A 17,095-nucleotide genomic window follows, 5' to 3' on the forward strand; every position below is an offset into this window, starting at 1 on the left:
AAAAAAACAACAAAAACAAAAAACCTGACCTGAATTTAAATAAGTTTGGAGTTTTTTTGTTCTCATTCACACCTACATAACTTCCACTGCCAGTCCAGCTGATCCTCTACAAGATTAGGCCCAACCACAGATGTGGAGCAATAGCATGCAGGGGCATCTAGCGAAATATGCCTCTCTTGCACAGTGCTCCTCATGGTTCTGCTTCTCCCAGCGAACCCTAAGACACTTCCCAATTAATTCCTACTCCTCTTATGTGTCTTGAAGCAGGTGGGCAAAGGGCTAATGTTGGCAGGAATTGTATTTTGACACTCCTCTTTTATTTCAAATTTTATTTAATTTTAAATAAGCTAAATTTAAAAACTGAGACAGCATAAACAGACAAAACACAACTATAATCATGGTAGTTTCAAACATCCTTGAAAATTTAGTATCATAATTGAGATGTGTTGTAAGTGCAAATGCACAGGAGATTTTAAAGACAGTATGAAAAAAAGAATGTGAAATATCTCATTAATATCTGATTGGTTCCATGTCAAAATGATAATAATTGTGGATTTCTTGAGTTAAATACGATATTCTTAAAATTAATTTCACCTGATTGTTTATTATAAAATATATTTAGCATAAACTTTTCACTTTAATCATTTTTATATGTATATATACATATATGTATATATACATATATGTATATATACATATAAAAATACATTTATATACATATATATGTATATATATTTATATATGTATAGTTCTGTGGCATTAAGTGTATTTACATCTCATGCCCCCGTATCTTTAGAACGTTTTCATCTTTCAAAACTAGGCTTATTCATTGAAAAATAATTTCCCATTCTGCCCTTCCTCACCTCTTTTTTAATGTTGCTCCTAAAATATTAAAAATTGCATATGTGGCTCATACTGTATTTTTTGTGGACAGTACTATCCTGGAAGATTTTGCACTTTATTTTTAATACATTGGAGAGCCTTTAACGTGTGTTAAGACGTGGAATAGTATGATCATATTCATATTTCAGAAGGGTATTTTGCTTCTGGTGTGAATATATTCAAGAAAGCGGAACTAGAGTTTTAGTACTCATGTGAAAGATGATTTTAGCATGGACCTGGGAATGGAGAGAAGTAAACAGATCAGAGGCAGAGTAAGCTAGGTGTACAGGAAGCTGGGGTTCTGGCATAAGTAGCTTGGGGAGTGGTCATGCTATATACAGGGCTTATCACCGCTGAAAGAAGCATGGAGTTTAGGGGGAAACACATTTGCACATACTTAATCTGAGATCCTTGTAGTTTGTCTGAGGTGGCTCAGGAGAGAGGTGTGCCAGAATCCTGCTTCTTGTGGGTACGTAGCTATTTAACAGCTTGCTCCTAGACTGTTAGGGCTAGAGGCATGTGACAGTCAGTGACTATTACTGGTCACTAATTCATGGGTCGTGAACAAGTGTGCTTTGTCTGGATGTGCATTTGGTTCATGATAATATAGTATCTGCCACTCCAAACTCTCTCTCTCTCTCTTTTTTTATTCATCATGAGAGACACAGAGACGCAGAGACATAGAGGGCGAGGCAGGCTCCCCGCAGGAATCCCGATGCAGGACTTGATCCTGGGACCAGGATCATGCCTGGAGCTGAAGGCAGATGCTCAACTGCTGAGCCACCCAGGAGTCCCATGCCACTCGAGAGTCTTGTTTGAAGTGTAACAATCAAGTAAGACAGTGTCAGCCCTGGAAATTTCATTTATGTTCTCTCAGAGCAAAGAGAAGAAATACATGTTGAGAATGAAAACAAAACCTATAGAAATAAAATAGTCTGATTTGCAAAAAGATGAGCAAGAAAGAAAGTGTAGTGTTCTCAAGAAAGATAAATGTGTCCTGCAACTGACAGAAACATATTCTACTCTGGGATGTTAGTGCCACAGTATGAAAAAGGATGTGCTTTAAGAATCACATGGGATGGCACAAACCCATGAAAAGTTATTCATTTCAGGATTGCTTTTTGTTGTAATTTCAGTTTAAAATAATCTTTTCACTAATAGTTTTTGAGAAAAACTGCCTTTGGGATAAAATTTTAAATTGTGGATTTTTTTCATTCAGAATATGAAATATAGCCCATCTTTGTTTAGAAACAAAATATTTTACTTTTTTTAAAGCTTTTATTTATTTCAGAGAGGGAGAGAATGCACTCGTAAGCATGAGCAGGGGGAGGAGGCATAGAGTGAAGGGAGCTCCCCACTGAGCAGGGAGCTGGATGTGCAGCTCCAGCGGGACTCATCCCAGGAGCCTGGGATCATGAGCTCAGCTAAAGGTAGACCCTTGACACACTGAGCCACTTAGGTGCCCCTAAAATATTTTACTTTAAATAAATGGAAAAAGTAGTCAAATAAGTTGACCACCTTTCATTACAGGAGTAGTGCTTAAGGTTAATTAAGGCTTAAACATTATTTCCCTAGAGCCATCTCTTGCTCCTATAATTGATTTAAAAATTCATCGATTTTAAAACATTTATTTCTATAGACAAAGCAAAAAAATACTGTGAAATCTTTTCACTAAATAGCAGGTATTATTCATTAAAAAGAATCAGGACATTCTGGCAAAAGTATAATTTTAATAGACTAATGAGCTTTCTGACCAGAGCCAACTCAGCCTCATCTGATTTTTACAGTGATAAATTGACTGTGTCAAAATTTGCAATCTAGTCTGGTGAAATGTTTTACTATGAAAGTTTAACTCTCATTTTTTATTTATGAAAGCAAGAGTAGTGTCACACTGCTTATAATATGCTGACCATTTAGTATGATTTATTTCAATGAGTGTCATTTGTTGATGTGTTTAGTGATTGTTGACCTATATTTAATTCTGAAACTCTAAGTGGTATGAAATGTAGTAAGTCAGCTGTTGTAGTTAAAAAAAAAAAAAAAAAAACAAATCATGATGCACAGATCTATTCAGTTGTCTTTCTTGGTTTTAATGATGTCATAGCTTTATATTTGACAGCTCTTGATTTGGGGGCAATGGAGGAGTAACAGATTTCTTTATTTGTTGTGGGAATCTACTTAGAATAATTTCTATTACCAAACATATCTTGAAATGTAATAAAATAATCTTTTATTTCATAATTTGGGTATTCCATCTTGTCATTTTCAAGGCTTTGAGGAAAATTATGGAATAAAGTGTATTTCTTTCATTTATTTATCAATCTTTTAGTCAGTACTTACGAAACTGATCATATATAACATTTGGTGCTCAATGACAGAGTGCACAAGATGGATAGAGTCATTCTTCTTTTGGTGTTTACATTCTGGAAGGATTTAGATGTAGAACTTCCTAGGATGTGGTTTGTTTTTTGGGTCATTTTAGAAGGCAGAAGGGAAAGGCTCGAGTAGAGCATTCACCTAAGACATTTCTTTACATTTCTTTACAGACATTTCTTTACAGAGAGTGAAATAAGCATGTCTGTTTATTAATGTCAGGGTGTTTATCTTGTATAGATAATTTCTAACAAATAGACAAAAATATTAAAAATGTACATCTTTCAGATATGAGATTAGTTTGAAATCTTTTTAGAAATAAACATCTTTAAAAACATAATTTTAAAATGGTACATGTTAACATAAAATTTCAAATTAGTCATAGCTCACAACACAATGAAATAAGAATAATAAAACATTCATAATAATGAAAAATTCTTTAAAATATTTACTGTTTCAAATACCACCATGTCTGGGAGTTGTAGTTTAAAGAATTGAAGGATTATGTTGCTACTACTTTTATACTGCACAGTAAAAGGCACGAATTCAGTGCTGTTATAGAAATTTGCTTTAATATTTCTCTAGGAAGAGGCCATTCAGAGAGAATTATGCTTTGGTATTACCACCCCTTTCTTAATGTTTCTCAAAGAAATTCATAAATATTTTTCAAATAATAATTTTAGTTGGCAGGTCAGCTTAGAGCTAAGAGAGAGATTAATGGTCCAAATGTTTTTAGACAACAACAACAAAAAATTTAAATACTTCTGACTCTTAGTTACTGTTTCTCTAAGAATGCTATTTTTATAATGGGAAAATGAAGAAGCCAACAACATGAAAATCACTCCTTTTCCTGGCAGGCCCAGCCGTTAATATATGTGCATTTTAAGGCTTCTCAATTTGACAGGGGCAATCACCATTTAATTTCAAAATTCCATTTATCTTAGTGATAGCCTTAGAACTACTGAGTCTTCTTTTCCTGTCTGTGACAGCATTACTGCGTCTCTCTGCTCTTTGCCACACACTGATTGGGGGATCCCTGCCCCATAGCTACAGCACATAATATCACTGCAATGTACATTCTGCATAGATAAGGCATGACAGCCTTTTAACCTTAGCTTGCTGTGCATGCAGAAGGTGACAGCCCACCTGCACTGGGGAAAGCAAACAAGCAAGCAGGATGTGTTCATCCTTAATCACATTCTGTTTCTCTCAGAGATGTCTCAGGGAAATGACAGGCCAAGCTCAGAGCTCAGGTTATCAGCCTGAGACACATAAGGTACAAAGCATCTCCATAGCCGATAAAGCTAAACTGTACTATTTCACTTTAATTTTTTAATTTAATGTTAGAATTTTAATATAGAGGTCATGTATGGCTTTTGGTTCTTACTTTAACGTTTAGTTTCAAAGACTTATTGTTTTAATTATAGAAGTAATGTGTGAAAGTTTCTTATCAAAAATTAAAAAAAAGAAACCTAAGTGTATAAAATACACAAATGAAGGTTATCTTCATCTCCATGGCACTCCACAGAAATAATCATGTTTCATATATTGAAGTAATTATTCTTGACTTTTTTCTATGGAGCCTGGATGGATACAGCATTTTACTATCTTGTGTTATCAAGGGTGTGTTTCAATAGCATACTATATATATGATAGTCATATATATAGAGAGTCCCAAGCAGACTCTGCACTGAGCACAGAGCCCAGCACGGGACTTGATTCCACGACCTGAGATTATGACCTGAACTGAAAGCTAGAGGTGGCCATCCAGCTGACTGCACCAAAGTTTCATTTCTTTTAGGTAAATTCCTAGGAGTAGGATTGCTGGGCGGGATGGTTAATTGCATGTTTAGCTTAATTTGCTAGACTATTTTACAGCATATGTATGATAGTCAAACACATGTATGTAAACTTGCTTTATAAAAATGTCAATCTTAAAGGTAGTTGTATTTTTCCTTTCGTTTGGTATATGAACCCAACAGTATTCCTTTTTTTTTTTAAATTTTTTTAAATTTATTTATGATAGTCACAGAGAGAGAGAGAGAGAGAGAGAGAGAGAGAGGCAGAGACACAGGCAGAGGGAGAAGCAGGCTCCATGCACCAGGAGCCCGATGTGGGATTCGATCCCGGATCTCCAGGATCGCGCCCTGGGCCAAAGGCAGGCGCCAAACCGCTGCGCCACCCAGGGATCCCCCCAACAGTATTCCTAACATTTCACATGACTTTGCTTATCTCACCTATTTTGAAGTTTTTTAGTTTGCATTTTTGAAGGATTTAAAAAAAATAGAATAGTACTGACTGGTCCTCGTGAGATTTGGAACACATATTCTCATACATAAAACATTAAAAATGATTAAGTACCAGTAAAGTTCACGAATGTTTAACTTTTTAAAAGAAACTTTGGTTTTTAAATAATTATAGATTCACAGGAAGTTATGAAGATAGCATATTCTTCCATGCCCTTTCTTGCACTGTTGTTCTTTGGTTGCATTTTATGTAATTATAGAATAGTATCAAAACCAGGAAATTGATATGTGTGTATAGTTCTGTGCATTTTTATCATGTTTATAACAAGAAAATGTAGTTCTCTGGAAGTGGTTAAAAGGAAGATTAAACAAAAATATTAGCAGCGTAATGTAGCTTACAGCATATGTGAAAGTAAAAATAACTCTTGACACTTGACATAAAACTGTATAAAAATTGTGCAAAAATTTGATCTTACACTTCACCAGAGGGTGCATATGATTAGCACTTAAGTGCATGACAAGATGCTTAATGTCTTTATCCATGAGGTAAAGCAAGTAAAACCACAATGCGATGCCATTACCTATCTGTGAAATCATTAAAATCAATACAACTGACAACACTGAGTGGTGATGCCAGTGTGTAGCAACTGGAACTCTTTTATGTTGCTGGTGGGAATGCAAAATGGTACAACCGTGCTGGAAAATAGTTTGGCAAATTAAGTTAAACATGCAATTAACCATCCTGCCCAGCAATTCCACTCCTAGGAATTTACATAAAGAAATGAGATCTTGGAGGACTTGTGTGGCACAGTTAGTTGAGTGGCCAACCCTTGGTTTCAGCTCAGGTCATGATCTCACGGTTGTAGGATGAAGCCCTGCATTGGGCTCTTTGCTCAGCATGGAGTCTGCTTTGGGTTCCTTCCCATTTCCTCTGCTTCTCCACCCCCTCCATGCTCGCTCACTTGCTCACTCTCAAATAAATAAATCTTTAAAAAAATGAAATTTTATATCACACAAAAACCTGAAAGTGACATTTGTAGTGACTTTATTAATAGTCACCCAAATTTGGAAATAGCACAGTGGTTTTCTATTACTGATACTGTCAACGTGGATGACTCTTAAATGCAGCATGCTAGGTGAAAGAAACCTGACTCAAAGGTTCCATACTGTGTAGTTCCATTTATATTACATTCTGGCCAAAAAAAAATCCAAAGCAAAACACCGCCCCCCACCCCCATCCCCCACCACACACACACACATCTGTAAGGACAAAAAACAGATTAGTGCAAAGACTGTACAGGTGTGGAGTGGTTGGCTACAGAAGGACCCAATGGAGTCTTTTGCGCTGGTAAACTGTCGTATACCTTAATCGTGGTGGGTGTTGCATGGTTGAGTTATTTTGTGGAAATTTATAGAAGTGTACACATGTAGGGGAAATTTTACTGTAGTTAATTACATAGTAATTGAAAAAATATGTGTAAAACCTTGCAGGGCTCCTGTTAGGTGTTGCCATGTGATTTCAGCCCAGTGTTCTGAATGTCAAAATGAAGAAATTCAATGAAGCATGGGTAACTATGAGTTTTTTAAGGTAGCCAAATGCCTTGTCATCTAGTGATGAGCATGAATGGATGAATGAGATTCCCACTGTCCTTACCTACTATCCAAAGAAACCATAGCCAAGAATAAAAATTATGTGTAAAATTTTATTTTTAATATTACTAGATTGAAAGGGTGCCTGGCTGACTCAGTTGGAAGAGCTTGCAACTCTTGGTCTTGGGTTGTAAGTTCAAGCCCCATGTAGAGTGTAGAAATTACTTAAATAAATAAAATCTTAAAAAAATATTACTAGATTGACTACAGAAATGACTAATGAAACTTATGATAATTCAATGGCATAAGGAGAAGGAAAGTGTGGCAAAGAAAAACAGGAGAGAAAATGAAAGAATGGAGATGACAGTAGAAAAAGAAAGATTTGGGGAAGTAAGAGGTAAAGTCAATGACTGCTCACATCCCTTCCCAAACTCAGTGTTTACTCTCACCTTCTTGACAATATTGGATTTTGTGGCTGGAACCTTCTGCTCAGAAGGCTTTTCACATAGATCTCCCTCCATTAGGAAGTTTTCATGTGAGGTAATTATTTCCATAGCTAAAATTCTGCTGGCAAAATCATTCCTAAGAAAGGTATTAATCTTAGTTTCCACTGCTTCATCAACATAATCCTTATCTCATTGAGGAGTAAATGAAATATTTGCTATGTTGGCACACTGGCTGGCACTGAATTTCAATAATTAACTATCATGAAATGGTGGTGTCAACTTTTATTTAATAGATGAGAAATCAGAGGTTTAAAGTGGTTATGTTATATAGGTAGTAGTTGAAGAGCTGTGCTAAACCTGACCTCCTGACCCAAATCCCACTAGGCTATATTCACCACTGAGTTAGGTAGCTCCTTGATCTTTTCAAAGGCTGAAAACAAGGACAGATGTGCTGAAATTAGTTGTTTCCAGTATTTTCCTTGAAAATGGTCATCTCAGTTTAGGTATACAACCTGGTTTTTGTTTTATTTTTTTTTCCATTTTAGAGGACATTAATTGTGTACAGTACTATAAAATTATGTCTATATTATTTAAGTCCTTGGGAGAAATAGGTTGCAAGAGAATCAAGAAAGTATTCTTAAGTTTAAAAATGTTCTTACATAGTGCCATTAGCCTTGCAGGGCCCATCAAACTCCAGTTCACTCTTGCTTAGTGTCAGATTTGTTGGAAAGCTTTGACAAACAGTTGGTACATCAGAGACAGCTAAAAGCCTCAGAGAGGTGCGTAGACACACGTAAATCTATCATCTAAATAAACTTCACTAGTGGCAGGTGTCTCAGAACTCTAACTCACAGTGATGTGGGCACTTGGGTTTTGTTAACCAGAAACCGCATTTTAACGTTGACAGCTTTTAAAAAGAGAGTTCTGGAAAGGGATTTGCTATCTGAAAAACTGCAAACTAATCTTGCCCTCAAATGAAAAAGATTGTACTGGAGCTCACTTTATAGAGAGGAGAGGAATGTCATTATTGGGTTTATTTCCTAACATCTGAATCTTTTACGTGTACAAGCAATTTTTATGTAAGCTGTTCTTGGAGCTTAACCAGAATGAAAACTTTAGTTATATGTATACATATATGTGTGTATGTATGTATTATGTATATAAATTAAGATTTGACCACTTTGTTTTTATGTTTCCAAAGCCCACTTTATGTCCTTTATGTTGAAAAAAATGCAGATACTTTTGAAGCATTCCAGGTACTGTGTTAAATTGAACACGAACATTTCATCTATCCATTCTTTGTGATTTTTATTATTTGTGAGTAATCCTAAAAGGTCAGATCCTTGTAGTTAGTAGTTTTGCTAACTGTTTTGTAGCTGCCATATAAGGCATCAGCCAGTGACCCTAGCTTTGACATGTGGACATAACCAGCACTGACATTTGAACATAACCTTGTTGCTTCTATACATTAGAATGCATATTTTACATGGCAAGGTATGTGTTCTATGGGTTTTCATGAATTTGAGGATTTGCAGAAGTCTTGGGACATCTGACAGTATCTTCTGTACATACTAAATAGATGATTTCCATCCTTGAGAATGAATCTCTTTACTTTGTATTTGTGAGGCAATGAACAGAGTACCCTCTTTTCAAGCAAAAGAAGGAATGTGAAACAATTTTCTCCCCAAGTAGACCTCAGAAGAATGCACCCCAGTTGTGATGGTGACATGATACAGAGTGAGGAGACTGTCAGTGAAATAATTCTGCATTTGGGTATTTTGCCAGTGCCCCCAAAAACAGATCCCAGAGCTTAATACCTCTTTGTATGTAATAAATTATTCTAATTCTTGTTTATGCTGAGTTTTTAAATGTCTTTTTTTTTTTTTAATTAACAAACCTGTATTGTCAGTTTGATCTTATTATCAGGAAGGACAAGCTAGCTGGTAGAGAAAAGAGAGACCCCTTCTCATGGACACTTTAGTTATTTTTAAAGATTTTTATTTGAGGGATAAATTATATCTGGGTGCTATGATTTGTCTGGTTACTATTCTTAAAACAAGTCAGTCCTCACTTGTCCTTCCTCATGGAAAGGAACAGTAGCAGAATAGCTTGTGGTAAAAAAACTGATAGGGCATGTGTACCCTGTACTTTGCCCAGTGTCATCACACATGTCACCCTTGTGGTCTGGCATTTCTATATCCATTTGTTATTTGTTTCCCCTTTACCAGGCCCTATCATAGGCATCCTACTGTAATGAAATAATAGTAAAAACAAGCCCACACCCCCCCCCGAATTCTTGCTTTCAGAATTTATGCTAGGCTTTATTCCAACTAGAAACAGATGATTTTAAGGAAATTGAGATCTATGATAATTCTTTTATGATATTCATGTAGGAAGTAGTTGAACTGGGATTAAATTCATCTGTATTATGCTAACACTCTTGCTATGTGCACTAATATTAATGTGTAGCATATTGGGCTTTTAAAACTTGTGATACATTGAATTTTTTAGGGTAGATTAGGAGTCAAGACACTGAACAACAACAAAAATGAAGGCTCACTGTGAAAATGGCAGTTCAATAGGAAGTAGAAAGTTTAAGATGCTGTTTCTCGTCCTAGATGGGAATAGCCAGCATAATTTCTAGGATGGGGATACAATAGTCTGTGTTCCTGCTTGAGACAATCCATGAATTTTTTTTCTAAGATAATATGTCACATGTCATTTCCTCCTGGAATCTTAGGACTTTGTGCTCAGTTATTTTAAGTTGTGTTTTTCACCTACAGTGTGGCTAAAGCTACTTCTTTTGACTAATATACTTTTCCTATCCCGGAATATCTCTTTTCTTTTATAATTCAGTCCAACAAAAATCCTATTACAGCTTCAAAAATAATAATTAGAATCAAAATCTTTCTAAGGTACATGGAGTTAATGATTTTGGAACATCCTGGGGTCACCTCCCATAGCATGGAGGCATTTTCATAGGGACCTCAGAAGTAGAGCTGTTAATCCTATACATATCATATGCCAAGAGGCTTCTTTCCTGGGGAATGCACTTTGTATCTCAGCCTGAATCCTGCTTTCCTGTAGCACGTTAAAGCAACTGAACATATTTTGAGTTTTGGTGAAACTGTCACCATTCATCAGAGTTCTGTTTGGGAGGATATATGTTTTGTTTGTTTGTTTGTTTGTTTGTTTATTGGAGTATAGTTGACACACAATGTTATATTAGTTGTATAATATAGATGTATAACATATCTATTCATTATACTATGCTCACTACAAGTGTAGCTACCATGTAATACTGTTAAAATATCATCAACTATATTCCCTATGTTGTGCCTTTTATTCCTATCACTTATTCATTCCATCGCTGGAAGACTGTATCTCCTACTTTTATGTTCACCCATTTTGCACACTCTCCCACTAAAACATCAGTTTGTTCTCCGTATGTATAGGTCTAATTCTGCTTGTTTGTTTATTCTTCTTGTTTTTTAGATTCCACATGTAATTGAAATCATATGATGTTTGTCTTTCTCTGATTTATTTAACTTAGCACAATACTTTCTAGGTCTATCCATGTTATTGCAAATGGCAAACCTCATTCTTTTTTATGGCTGAATAATATTCCATGGCATGTATGTACCACATCTTCTTTATTTATTCATCTATTGATGGACGCTGAGGTTGGCTATTATAAATCATGCTGCAATAAATAGATGGTGCATATATCTTTTCAAAATGGTGTTTTCATTTTCTTTGAATAAATATCTTATAGTGGAATTTTGGATTATATGGTATTTCTATGTTTAGTTTTTTGAGGAAATTCCATATTGTTTTCCACAGTGGCTGCACCAATTTACATTTCCACCAACAGTGCATGAGACTTCCTTTTTCTCCACATCCTTGTCAACACTTCTTATTTCTTGTCTTGTCTATTTTAGCCTTTCTAACAGGAGTGAAGTGTCTCATTGTGGGTTTTTTTTTATTATGGTTTTAATTTGCATTTTCTTGATAACAAGTGATGTGGAGCATCTTTTCATGTGTTTGTTGGGCATCTGTATGTCTTTTTTTGAAAAATGTCTATTTAGGTCCTCTGGTCATTTTTTAAATTGATTTTTTTTTTTTTTTTTTTTTTTTAGTGTTGAGTTATATACGTTCTTTACATATTTTGGATGTTAACCCCTTAGCATATACCCTTTAGCATTTGCAAAAATCTTCTCACATTCTGTAGGTTGCCTTTTAGTTTTGTTGATGGTTTTATTCACTGTGCAAAATGTTTTTATTTTAATGTAGTCCCAATAGTTTAGTTTTGCTTTTGTTTCCCTTGCCTAAGCAGACATATCTAGAAAAAAAGTTGCTATGGCTGATGTCAAAGAGGTTACTGCCTGTGTTCTCTTCTGGGATTTTTATGGTTTCAGGTCTTACATTTAGGTCTTTCATCCATTTTGAGTTTGTGTTTGTGTATAAATTGCATTTTGATGAGAAAAAAAGTTTAAGAAAAATTAGATGTGCAGAATGTTCCTCGTTTTTGTTGTTGTGTGTGTGTGTGTGCTTAATGAACAATAGAAAGACTCTAAATGCCATATTGTTAAAAAAAAATAAATGCCATATTGTTGCCTTCAAATGGCAGGATATATTAGGTGATTTAAAAAAAATTTACATACACTTTTGTGTAATTTACTATTTTTTTCTAAGAACCTTTGTATTGCTTATAAAATCAGAGGGGGAAAAATAAAGTATAAAATTGGAGAACATGTTATTTAAACACCTTGGTCTTTTATATGATTTTTTTGTCTAGTGACCTCAATAGGAGAGATACAGGACAAACTAGCTGAGAGAGTGTCTACTGGTGTCTTCCCTTAGTTTTTAAAACACTCTGATCTTTTTTCTTTCCATTCTGGACACATCTTTTTCTTAGTAATGTTGACAGCTCCATATTCATCATCTTTTTTTTAAAAGATTTTTATTTATTTATGAGAGAGAGAGAGAGAGAGAGAGATTGGCAGAGACACAGGTAGAGGGAGAAGCAGGCTCCATGCGGGGAGCCCGATGTGGGACTCAATCCCAGAATGCCAGGATCACGCCCTCAACTAAAGGCAGGCGCTAAACCCCTGAGTCACCCAGGCATCCCCATATTCATCTTCTTATTAATGGTTACTTTCAACATGGAAGGTTCCCTTTTAATATTTTTGGTAGTAATTTTCAGGGAATCCTTGTTTTTATTTGCTAGCTAAGACCAAGATCAGTATTTTTTATGATTTTCATTATTATCTGTCATTTGAAAAGTATGTAGCATAATTAAATTGAGTATAAATTGCTGTCAGCCTTTTCTAGAGGTTCCATATCCCCAAAAATAACTTGAATTCAAAATGTACTGAAATTTCTATCTGTACTTACTGTGTTCTAAATATCCTGAGACTAGGCTGTTCTTGTGTGTCAAACATAATTTACATGTGTGTTTGGAGTCCCCAAACCACCCCCAAATTCAGTGAATCACTGGAAGGACATAGTTGTGCTCAGAACGGTGATTACAGTGAAATGATACAAAGCAAACTCAGCCAAGCTAAAAGGTATTGGAGATAAGGTCTAGAGGAGGCAAGCTTCTAGAGTCCTCTCCCAGTGGAGTCACATAGCACTCCTTAAGCCTCCCAGAACAAGTAGTGACAACACATGCAAAATGTTCCCAATCATTTAGAGAATCAGTGCCCACAGTTTTTACTGGAGACTGATCACATACATAGGCATCCTCTCCCTAGCATGTACCAAAATTTCAGACTCCTGGAAGGGAAGCAGCATTAACCATACTGTTTGTACTGTACAAACAGTATGGGCACAGTGAGTCATTCTTATTAGGGAATGGGTGGAACTCTCCTGAAATTCAGATTGTCACAACTGCCAGGGCCCAATCTTCTAAGCAGGATTTTCAATGAATAGCAGTCCCAGGCCGGCTATGTTAGCTTCTTTCTACACAACATGCAATAAAAAGCTAGAAATGCCCATTTATATACTAAAGGCAAGAATGAGTTTGCTAGAGTAAGGAATGGCCCACTATGTCCATTAACCTGTAAGAGTGATTTTGGACATCTTCCCTTTAGCTCATTTTTCACCTCTGTAAAATACACTAGAACTTTGCACTTTAGAATTCTGTGATCCTGGAGGTGCCTCAGTGGCTCAGTTACTTAAGCATCTGCCTTCAACTCAGGTCATGATCCCAAGCTGTCTTTGTATTCTCTCTCTCTCTCTCTCTTAAATAAATAAATAAATAAATAAATATCTTAAAAAAGAAAAAATTCTGTGATCTTCTATGTTTTCTAATACTTTATATGTCAGGGACCCAAATTGGAGTCCATGTGCTATAGGGTTATATGAAGACTCTCCTAGAGGTCTAATGCAGTGATAGTTCTGAAAGAATTAATTACCAGATACCCAACTTTTGTATGTACTCTCTCCTTATATTGATCTGTATGAGAACAGAGGTTGGAAAGGGCTGCTCGTTCTCTTTTCCCCCTGTTCTTTTTGCTTTATAGAAAATTGCATTACTCCCAAGTAGATAAAGGGACAGATCCTGAGTATAAGTCTTAAGAGAGAAAAACAAAGATAGATTAGGTAGTAAGTGCTGAAGAGAACAGCATATTATTTCACCTAGGCCATAAATTTATTGAGAAAGTTGTGACCTTATCTACTAGCTGCCTGTTAAAACCCACAATCTTCTCTTCCTTGGTCCACACTACCCAGCCTCCCTTGCAGGAGGCTCAGCCAAAGATATGGGAGCAAAAATGATAGATATCACTTCCAGGTTTGGCTTCTAAGCACTCCCACATGTTCTCCTCTGTACTGTTTTCTGGAAGGGAATTAATGCAAATTGAGACCCCAGGACTCAAATGTTGAGATGGCAACACTTTTGTCTCTGAAGGACTGTGGAGAAATGCTGCCCCACTAAACTATTTGCCAGCCCAATAGTGTTATGTGAGCCAAAAATGAATGTCTATTAGGTTTAAGGCATTATATAGTTGAGGCCTATATTTTACCCTATATATTTTTGACTACCTCTTAGAATTAGAATTCAGAAATGAGATGCTTGATAAGGGAATATGTATTAGTATATTTATTTTATTTTACAATTCAGACTTCTTCTGAGAAAATAAATCCATTTTGTTAGATTGGTTTGGTAATGAGGATTGCCTTTGTGTATTGGATTTTATATGTATATACATGTATATCAGATACTTAACATAAATTGAGCTTAATCTACAGTCTCAGAAGTTTGAAAAAATATATTTAAAGCACATGTATAATTATAACTTAAAATTCTATGCTGGGAAATAATATCTTTTAATTTTTTTTAATCCTAAAATAGAAAAAAAAATAAAATTTATGAGTTAACTTTAACATATTCAAGGAAAGATGTAGTTTTCCAAAAGTCTTTTGGGGAATTATAAGCAAAAACATTTGAAGACCACGATTAACAAGTAGTTTAAATGAGTCTTTGTTCACCTGATTAATAAATAGGTAGTTATTCACTTGTGTAAATGAGCTAAATGTTCAGGGCAAGCCTAAAGCAAACAACAGAGACTGATGCTACAGCTTGAACAACTTCTGCTGTTTTAAGTCTTCCAAATTACCCTCTTAAAATATTTGTAGATCTCATCAGGCAGGTGAACGGAAGGATTGAGTAAGTGATCTTCCTGTAAGAAAAGTGTATGCGTAGTGGGATTACTTCACTTAGTGCTGCCAGTAAACCTGAAATTTTATTGTTCCTTCTCTTTTCCTGAATCTCTTTTATTGCCAAAGAGACACATAGATATGGGTTGGACCTCGGGACTTGGGCCAAATGTTTGTAGGGAAGAAATTGAAGAATAACTCGGTGACTAAAGTGCTAAAGGAAGGACTTACTCTAACAGAATGCAATTTCCTAAATTTATGATTTGGCAAGCCTGATGCTTATACAGTTTTAAATAACTTGGGGGAAACATTCCTACCTGTGCCCCATACAACAACCAAACTCACTGCAAGCAAGGAACAACAGAGGGAAACCTGAACATGTGTCCTTGGTGCAAGATGTGTAAAAGATCAGAGGAAATCATCAGCTCTCACAAGGTGATATAAAACCAGTCACTGAAAGTGTCTCCAGGAGTATGTTACTGGCATTCATCCACTTGGAAGATGTTGGCAGCCATAAATGCCAGAATCACACCTGACATTTCTGTTGAAAAACATTGAACACACCCCATGGGCCCAGAGCCTGCAGGGGTAATGGGGGAAATCTGAGAAGTAGAGTAACTTCTTTGCATGAGGAAATATGAAGATAGACCTCTTCATTATTGATGGAAGAAATGCTTTGGGTCTCTGGTCTCTGCAAAACAAGTGTCTGTAGCTCTGGAGATGAGTGCAGAAGGGCAATCATTTGAAGTTAGACCAGATGCTAATAAGGAATGTTACTTCGGAAACTCAAGGGACAAGATGAATATTCCAAATTTCTTGCATTCCTTTAGAGATTGGACAAGAGCAGGAACTAAAGATCTAATTACTGGCTAAAGGGACTTTTTAGGAAGGTATTTGGGTAGATGATGTTTAGATATCAGGCACCTTTCACTTGGCTTGGTCCTTCTCCCTGTGAATGACATCATAGTGGTTCGAGAATGGAGTCATCAAAGAAATAACTTCAGAGATTTCCTTCTCTGGAGATTCTGTCCTTCCTCCAGGGAAGAGACTGTAACCTGTTTGTCTTTTCATCACTAGAGCCTCAAGTGGGGCCTGAGTCCATACCCAGGAAAGGTTTAAATGATGAATGAAGGGACCAGTTAGAAGATTTTCCTCCAACCTCACCCACTAGAATGGCACAGAGGGACTCAGACCAACGCTCCATTAGGAGTAGTGTGTGCTCACCTGGGTTTCATTTCAGAATTCGTAGCAAGTAAGATTCAGGAAGAATTAGGAGGAGACCCAGTCAGGCATTGTCACTGATATTATGATCAAGGTAAGACACCAGGGGCATTTAGAGTGATTTCACAAGTGCTCACTGGATCTTCCAGAGCCTTGTAGTTTGAGTCCTTTCTGAGGTTGATGATGGAAGGAATAGTGCTTCTCTTGTTCCATTTGCAGAGGCAGAGCTTTGACTGCTTCTTGCATGTGAGTCCCAGCATGCCTCCAGAGGACTGCAGATAGTCCTTTTCCTGTGAGAGTCTGCTTTGCCTCTGTAACCAGCATTGTCTGCTGACTTGACACTTCATCTGGAGATTCCTGGGTTGTCACACTCCGCTCTGGATCTCTCACTGCTTCAGACCCCCTTCCTTGAGGGCAGGATGATCTCTAGGGAATAAAAAGCGAAACAAGCAATTTTGTCAAGCATTTTGCAGTAGCAAAACAGAGCTGACAATAGGGGCTTATGTCTGTTGTTCAACAGAATGAATGATCAAGTTGTATGCAATAAAAGGAAATTGTCAAATTTAGGAGAAGTGATAAAATATAGCATCAAACATTACAGGCATTTTCCTTATTTAATATTTATATTCCTTGCCATTGTTAGGGTTCAGTCTCAAGCAGGGATGAGACCTGCAG

At 36.2% G+C, this 17,095-nt stretch overlaps 1 protein-coding gene and 1 long non-coding RNA gene across 10 annotated transcripts in view; one reads left to right on the plus strand and one right to left on the minus strand.

Moving 5' to 3' along the window:
* Positions 1 to 17,095, plus strand: part of KDM4C (lysine demethylase 4C) — a 410,759-nt gene that overhangs the window by 305,456 nt on the left and 88,208 nt on the right. The gene's annotated exons all lie outside the window — the stretch shown is intronic.
* LOC102151810 overlaps positions 14,845 to 17,095 on the minus strand; it is a 50,945-nt gene continuing 48,694 nt past the window's right edge. The window contains exon 5 of one of the 3 annotated variants that reach the window (XR_005366754.1): positions 14,845 to 16,846. This is a non-coding gene — a long non-coding RNA (uncharacterized LOC102151810). The remainder of the gene's footprint in view (positions 16,847 to 17,095) is intronic. The other 2 variants (XR_005366746.1, XR_005366747.1) reach the window with 2 other exon arrangements.

The sequence above is a fragment of the Canis lupus genome, chromosome 11 (assembly GCF_011100685.1).
Source record: "Canis lupus familiaris isolate Mischka breed German Shepherd chromosome 11, alternate assembly UU_Cfam_GSD_1.0, whole genome shotgun sequence".
In the NCBI taxonomy this organism is placed as follows: domain Eukaryota; kingdom Metazoa; phylum Chordata; class Mammalia; order Carnivora; family Canidae; genus Canis; species Canis lupus.